Source organism: Oncorhynchus keta, chromosome 29, assembly GCF_023373465.1.
Source record: "Oncorhynchus keta strain PuntledgeMale-10-30-2019 chromosome 29, Oket_V2, whole genome shotgun sequence".
In the NCBI taxonomy this organism is placed as follows: Eukaryota; Metazoa; Chordata; class Actinopteri; order Salmoniformes; family Salmonidae; genus Oncorhynchus; species Oncorhynchus keta.
In genome coordinates, this window is record NC_068449.1 from 7021767 (window position 1) to 7029546 (window position 7780).

General features: G+C 40.0%; 1 long non-coding RNA gene across 13 annotated transcripts in view; it reads right to left on the reverse strand.

The window, feature by feature from the left end:
• LOC118362255 (uncharacterized) overlaps nucleotides 1-7780 on the reverse strand; it is an 82236-nt gene that overhangs the window by 44407 nt on the left and 30049 nt on the right. The gene's annotated exons all lie outside the window — the stretch shown is intronic.

Consider the following 7780-nt stretch of genomic DNA (forward strand, 5'->3'; position numbering starts at 1 on the left):
AAGCCCAATAGCCATCATCACTGTTACATCCTCAGAAAGCATGAGCTCCTGAGTTGGGAAAATCTTGTGCAATACACCGACGCATGTCTTGTATTCAAGATCCTAAATGGCCTGGCTCCCCCTCCACTCAGTAGTTTTGTTAAACAGAAAACCCAAACATATGGCAGCAGATCCACAAGGTCTGCCATGAGAGGTGACTGTATAGTTCCCTTAAGGAAAAGCACCTTTAGTAAATCCATTTTCTCTGTGAGAGCTTCCCATGTCTGGAATACAATGCCACCAGACACACATAACTGCACCACATATCACACTTTCACAAAATGCTTGAAGACATGGCTAAAGGTCATTCAGATTTGTGAACATGGTCCCTAGCTGTGTGTTGCCGCTTTTCATGTTGTCTGTTGTCTGTTGCTTGTGAGGTGTGGAAACACTTTGTTGCTTTTATGAATTTTGTTTTGCTGCTTTTTGTTCTGTTGCTCTGTCTGTATGCTACGTCTTGCTTGTTCAATGTTGCTCTGTCTGTATGATATCTCTTGCTTGTCCTATGTTGCTATTGTCTATATTGTAATTGTTTTTAATAACCTGCCCAGGGACTGCGGTTGAAAATTAGCCGGCTGGCTAAAACCGGCACATTTACTGAAAAATAAAATAAACTCAAACTCAATGAGAGAACAGCTAATCTCAGTGAACAAAAACACATTAGCTGGAATCACATAGATGTCCTCGCAATTATGTGCCAGGCTGTTATTAGTGTCAGCCAATCACATCCTACCACTCATAAGGCACTACGGCTGGTTGAAGGGGGGCTCATGATATCAGTGATGAAGACATGGATGACACATGGTAAGGTATGCAAAATGGGTAAACTTTGAGTAAATCCAGACCTATCTCCTGAATGTGTTGGTATTCAGGTGGAAAAAGTCCTTCTCTGACCACTTCTACCATGGGCAAACATAGATGTAAGCTTTCGTTTCAATCAAAAGGGTGCAATCAGAAAGTGGTTGAATTCATATAGAACGACCCAAGAGAGACTAGACCCACTTGTTCTTTCCAAATCCCAAAAGCAAAAACTACTCTAAAAGTGGACTGGTTGGATTTAGCCAAGCTGAATTCTCTGTAATGTAACCTTAAATCAAACAATCATTTGGGTGCTTATGAATTATTTATGTAAGAAATATCACAGATGTCAGAATTCACATTCAAAAGGCTCAATAATTAGACTAGAATGACTATTTAATGAGATATAGCAGGGTGGTTGGGGGTCCATTCGATTTGAAGGCATTCAATTCAGGAAATGTACAACTTTGGAAATAAATATCTTCTACATTTCAATTTATGGAGAAGTCATTGAAAAGAAATGCCCTTTTTCCAATTGCTGAATTGGAATGACAATTTACTTCTTTAATTGACCCCAACCCTGACAGGAACTAATGGCACACTAATGTACGGATGAGGTCTTATTTCTGAGGGTGCCTAATTTAGCACTGGGCACTGTTTGAATGCATCAAATAGGCTTTTCCACAAATCATTACAGAAAAGGATTAGGGGGTCAAATCAACCTTCCTGTAACAAACTCTCCCCTCGACCTTTCCAACAAGGCCAGGGTTAGATTTAGGGGGTGGGTAAAATCATCTACTTGACCTCCTAAACCCCCCATGGCTCTCGTCTCTGTTAGCTGTTAGCACACTACACTACTCTGTTGATGTCTGACTAATACTGAAGGCAAGCTTGTTTTCATCCTGTTTGTAGTCTGTTGCATCCTGTTTGTAGTCTGTTGCATCCTGTTTGTAGTCTGTTGCATCCTGTTTGTAGTCTGTTGCATCCTGTTTGTAGTCTGTTGCATCCTGTTTGTAGTCTGTTTAATCCTGTTTAATCCTGTTTGTAGTCAGTTTAATCCTGTTTGTAGGCTGTTTAATCCTGTTTGTAGTCTGTTGCATCCTGTTTGTAGTCTGTTGCATCCTGTTTGTAGTCTGTTGCATCCTGTTTGTAGTCTGTTGCATCCTGTTTGTAGTCTGTTGCATCCTGTTTGTAGTCTGTTGCATCCTGTTTGTAGTCTGTTGCATCCTGTTTGTAGTCTGTTGCATCCTGTTTGTAGTCTGTTTCATCCTGTTTGTAGTGTGTTTAATCCTGTTTGTAGTCAGTTTAATCCTGTTTATAGGCTGTTTAACCCTGTTTGTAGTCGGTTTAATCCTGTTTGTAGTCGGTTTAATCCTGTTTGTAGTCTGTTTAATCCTGTTTGTAGGCTGTTTTATCCTGTTTGTAGTCTGTTTAATCCTGTTTGTAGTCTGTTTAATCCTGTTTGTAGGCTGTTTTATCCTGTTTGTAGTCTGTTTAATCCTGTTTGTAGTCGGTTTAATCCTGTTTATAGGCTGTTTAATCCTGTTTGTAGTCGGTTTAATCCTGTTTGTAGTCGGTTTAATCCTGTTTATAGGCTGTTTAATCCTGTTTGTTGTCTGTTTAATCCTATCCTGTTTGTTGTCTGTTTAATCCTGTTTGTTGTCTGTTTTATCCTGTTTGTAGTCTGTTTTATCCTGTTTGTAGTCTGTTTTATCCTGTTTGTAGTCTGTTTTATCCTGTTTGTAGTCTGCTTTATCCTGTTTGTAGTCTGTTTAATCCTGTTTGTAGTCTGTTTAATCATGTTTGTAGGCTGTTTAATCCTGTTCATAGACTGTTTAATCCTGTTTGTAGTCTGTTTAATCCTGTTTGTAGTCTGTTTAATCCTGTTTGTAGTCTGTTTTATCCTGTTTGTAGTCTGTTTAATCCTGTTTGTAGTCTGTTTAATCCTGTTTGTAGGCTGTTTTATCCTGTTTGTTGTCTGTTTTATCCTGTTTGTAGTCTGTTTAATCCTGTTTGTAGTCTGTTTAATCCTGTTTGTAGGCTGTTTTATCCTGTTTGTTGTCTGTTTCATCCTGTTTGTAGTCGGTTTAATCCTGTTTATAGGCTGTTTAATCCTGTTTGTAGTCGGTTTAATCCTGTTTATAGGCTGTTTAATCCTGTTTGTTGTCTGTTCTATCCTGTTTGTTGTCTGTTTAATCCTGTTTGTTGTCTGTTTTATCCTGTTTGTAGTCTGTTTAATCCTGTTTGTAGTCTGTTTAATCCTGTTTGTAGTCTGTTTAATCCTGTTTGTAGGCTGTTTAATCCTGTTTAATCCTGTTTCTTGTCTGTTCTATCCTGTTTAATCCTGTTTGTTGTCTGTTTAATCCTGTTTGTTGTCTGTTTTATCCTGTTTGTAGTCTGTTTAATCCTGTTTGTAGTCTGTTTAATCCTGTTTGTAGGCTGTTTAATCCTGTTTATAGACTGTTTAATCCTGTTTAATCCTGTTTCTTGTCTGTTCTATCCTGTTTAATCCTGTTTGTAGGCTGTTTAATCCTGTTTATAGACTGTTTAATCCTGTTTAATCCTGTTTCTTGTCTGTTCTATCCTGTTTAATCCTGTTTGTAGTCTGTTTAATCCTGTTTTATAGTCTGTTTTATCCTGTTAGTAGCCAGTTTTATCTGCATGGTTGGGAAGGGCCTATAATTAAGCATTTCACTGTTAGTCTACAGCTGCTGCTTACAAAGCATGTGACAAATACATTTGTATTTGATCCATACCATCTGCCTTACTGGCAACATGCTAACATCAACATGTTAACAATGATGAAAAAATTACCTGGGGAAGGTGAATCAAATGCTGGGTTAAGAAGGTCCTTTATTGACAAAGATAGAGAGCCTAGTCACGTTATAATTATTTTATCTCTTCACAATACAAGATGGGGCCTATTGTTATGCAGGTAAAAAACATTTCATTACTTCTTTGACATTGACTCTGGAAACTGTCACATTTTCCAGCTTTGATAAGCCAATAGCTAGACGACGTGCAAGAGCCTTTTGTCTGTCCTCCTCCTTGAAATGCTACAAATAACTTGTGTCAAGACTACTCCAAGCAACCAAGTGAAAAGTAACATCCGCATGCTGCTGTTCTTCCCTCCATTTGATGGGTCCTATTTTAAATCCTGCACTGAGCAGAAGTGGGACAGCTACAATCACAAAGACCACTGCCAATAGTATAACAATATGTAGCCTAATCAACAAACGGCTATGGAGTTTTATGGAGAAGATCCCCAATACAGGGATGTATTCAGCCAAGACAATATATACAGGCTGTATAGGCTAGAGGAAATGTATTGTGTAAACAATATACATACAATGTCTGTAGACAATAATAATATTGAGTTGCACTTGCACTCAATAAGTTGCCCCCCCCCCCAATAGCTTCCACCTGGTCAGTCTATTTCATGGAAGGAGCAGGTATTCTTAATGTTTTGTCCACTCAGTGTAGTGTTACAATGATACACAGTGGGGAAGGTCAAGAGACACATATCTCTTTACGTGAATCTGCTGACGAAGGTGTTTTATAGGGCTGCGGCCACGTTGTCCAGCAACGGAACAATATAGATTGTCTGAATCTAAACCTGCTTCGTATTGAACCTGAGCGTTTACTCCTCCCGCGATGATGTCAAAACCAAACAGCCTATGTTTTTGTTTACATTTGTATTTTCTTCCAAACAGTCTGTGTTTATTTACAGCCAGGTTTGTCTCACCCGCTCCTCCACCAAAGTTTTACATACAGCAGATGTCAGGACGGTTGGAGCAGAGTAACGGACACAACAAACGTGTCTGAGGCTTCTAATGGCCGAAAGACAGGTACATAATCTAATGCGCCTTGATTAAGTAGGACATGATTTGAAAGGAAGGAGCTCGCTGTTCTCTATGACAATGTACTTAACAACAAGACCCAGCAGAATCTAATGTTGAAATAAATTGATGAACTGATCATTTTTAGACTGAAATTCGAAAAAATAAGATTCTCCGAAAACCATATGGTGTCAGTTTCTCTTTCGTAGCTAATAAAAATGACAGGGTTGGGAGAAAATAGCCTAAATCTAAAACTAGTCGCAGTAGCACACGACTCGACAGGATCCCTTTAATGAGGCATAGTGCTGGACAGACGGAGAGCCACCAAAGCCAAATGTGCCAGTCTAATGACAAGTGAATAAAGGGCTAAGCAACAGGGTACGGTGAAATCAGATTACTACTGGGATTACAGGGGAAATGATTGGATGGGTTGGGGGCGGCTGGCTGGACAGAGCCTACATTAGAGTTGACAGGGGGGCTTGTTGTGTCTGTCAGTGTCCAGTGTTTTAACTAAACAGCTGTAATACGATAATTGATGAAAAGGGGGTTTTCGGATCTGAGGGGATAGAAAATGAGAGGCGGGGGAGGGGTTACGACAAGCAAGTGGGTAAGGGTGGAAAATAAATAAAAACTTAAGTCACACAAGAAAAAGACAGGAATAAAGAAAATAAGTTATTTCATGTGCCGTAAGACAACAATAGTGCAAGCTTTCTCATTGGTCCAGTACTGATACTGGACTTTTGGATGTGCATAGCCTAGCCTATTTATCTCACTCAGTGATTAGTGACATTCTATGTACCAATAAGAACACAAGGTACATATTCCTCAGCGGTTAATGATTGGAAATCTAAAATAAGACAAAGGCCTTCAAACATAAGAAGATGAATGATTCACCATGTCAAAGGAATATGATTGTATGAGTGCAAACTGCAAGTGTGAAAACAAACACAAGCAGTGGAGATGAGTAAATCATTCATTGATCTAGGGAAGTGTTGTGATATTAAAACAGCCACGTGGAAAAGAAGAATAAATTAAGTCATTTATATTTGTCTGTCAGCAAGTATCATGTGGGTCTTGGATAAAGAGACACCTCATAAAGGGGGATGAGTAGAGAAATAAATCACAACTAGATCTCCTTATTCCCTGCAACGATCACCTTCCCTTTTACTGAAACACATTGCAAATGTATATGCATTATCCTAATTATAGCCTATGTTATCCGTATAGCCTAACAAGCAGCTTTCCCATGAGTTCCGTTTCAGACGACCACCGGTTAGCAGACGGAAGTCATGAGGTGCAGGAATGGTGAGCACTGCAACCCACAGCACCGAGGCTTACAGAGCAGGCTCAGTGAAGGAGCTCTTTCCTCATTGGCTGAACAAGCGTGGAGTTGGGTGACGTGGGAGCCAATCGCGTGGCCCGTGGCTTCTTCTCCATAGCTATTAATATACAGGGGAGTCAGAGAGCCTACACACTCTGCCGGATGTCTACAATGGAGGCTGATGCACAGGATCTGTGCCATGGCCTGGGGAAAAGGAGATGATCCCCGACGTTGACATCATTGCAGATTCTGCGAAAAGCAGAAACGAGGTCAATGGGCTTCACTTGACAATAATAAATCAACTGTTTCAGGTTTGCAGCCCTACTTGGGGCCAAGTTACCCCAGATGACCACTGTGACTGGCCAGCTGGTTGACATACTGTAATTATTGTCTTTACGGAGAATCCCAAACAAAAGACAATTCAATGCCAATGTGTCTTTATATCTAGGATAATCAAACCGTTGCTTCATAAACAAAGATGACATTTGAGGATTTTGACCGATTTCGAAACTACCAAGAATCACAACAGGCAAATTGCTAGTGCTAAAATCAATGAGACTACTGTCACGTCTTGGCGACTGCAGGTCTGTTTTCAACCATAATGTTATCCCCCCTCTGTGTTGAAGCATTGGCCCAGTTCTCTCTCGTGCTCTGTGCACTACGCTGAAGGGTGGACTCCAGCAAGGTGGCAGGCATGGGCCCTATTGAGTGTTCTCTATGTGTCACACTACAGAGCAGATGATTATATAATGTCCTCCTCCGTACGTTCCCCTACATGCCTAATGGGGTCTGCAGCGTGTTGGCAGGCAAAGCCGCGACGGGTGCTAACCCTGCTTTTTTTTCTGTGCTCCATCGCTCATGACAGTGGCACGAATGAGCGATAGCACACAACACCCAAACACTGTCCTCCATTACAGTGACGTTCTCTCATGTCAGCATATTCTTCATCACTCTATAATAACCCTGTCCCTTCCCATCTCCCCTACTCAATAGATTTAATAGACTGCCTTCTTGATAAGCATATTTAAGCATCAGTTGTCAGAGCAGCTTACCGATCACTGTACCTGTACACAGCCAATCTGTAAATAGCCCAGCAAACTACCTCATCCCCATAATGTTATTTATCTTCTTGCTCTTTTGCACCCCAGTATCTCTACTTGCACATAATCATCTGCACATCTATTCACTCCAGTGTTAACGCTAAATTGTAATTATTTCGCCTCTATGGCCTATTTATTGCCTTACCTCCCTACTCTTCTACATTTGCACACACTGTACATAGATTTTTTTCTATTGTGTTATTGACTGTACTTTTGTTTATGTGTAACTCTGTGTTTTTGTCACACTGCTTTGCTTTATCTTGGCCAGGTTGCAGTTGTAAATGAGAACTTGTTCTCAACTGGCCTACCTGGTTAAATAAAGGTGAAGTAAATAAATAAAATACAAATATCTGTCAGAAAATGTGCAAGATAATTTGGAGTGAATGTCTGCCTTTTATCTATGTTGAAAGTATATAATTAGTGAGTTAATTTTGAAACAGAAGTTTTCCTTATATTACCATGAGAACATGTAGAATTTCATGATATTATCCACTATTAACAGTAACAATCACCTGCGACAAAACAAGTAGGCCTACTCTTTTATGAGTCAGGCCCTACTGGGTTGGAAAATCTGATATGCACTCGGGGCTGCACTTCTCCCAGTTACTGAAAACGAACACCATCCGGCTCTGATTTATGTGCAAAACATTTGTACATAATTTACTGTTTAAAAACAAAATTAA